Here is a 227-nt window from a genome sequence, read left to right as displayed (position 1 = left end):
GTATTTGTTGAGGTTTGTTTTGTGCCCCAGTGTATGGTCTATTTTGGAGAAAGTTCCACGGGGTGCTGAGTAGAAAGGATGTCCTTTGGTGCTTGGGTGGAATACTTGGTAGATGTGGGTTAAGTCCATTTGGTATATGGTATTATTTAATTCACATGTGTCTCTGTTAACTCTGTGCCCTGTTGACCTATCTAATGGAGACAGTGGGGCATTGAAATCAACTCCTA

The sequence above is a fragment of the Nannospalax galili genome, unplaced genomic scaffold, assembly GCF_000622305.1.
Source record: "Nannospalax galili isolate Female #2095 unplaced genomic scaffold, S.galili_v1.0 scaffold829, whole genome shotgun sequence".
Lineage (NCBI taxonomy): Eukaryota > Metazoa > Chordata > Mammalia > Rodentia > Spalacidae > Nannospalax > Nannospalax galili.
Note: the sequence above shows the minus strand (reverse complement) of the source record.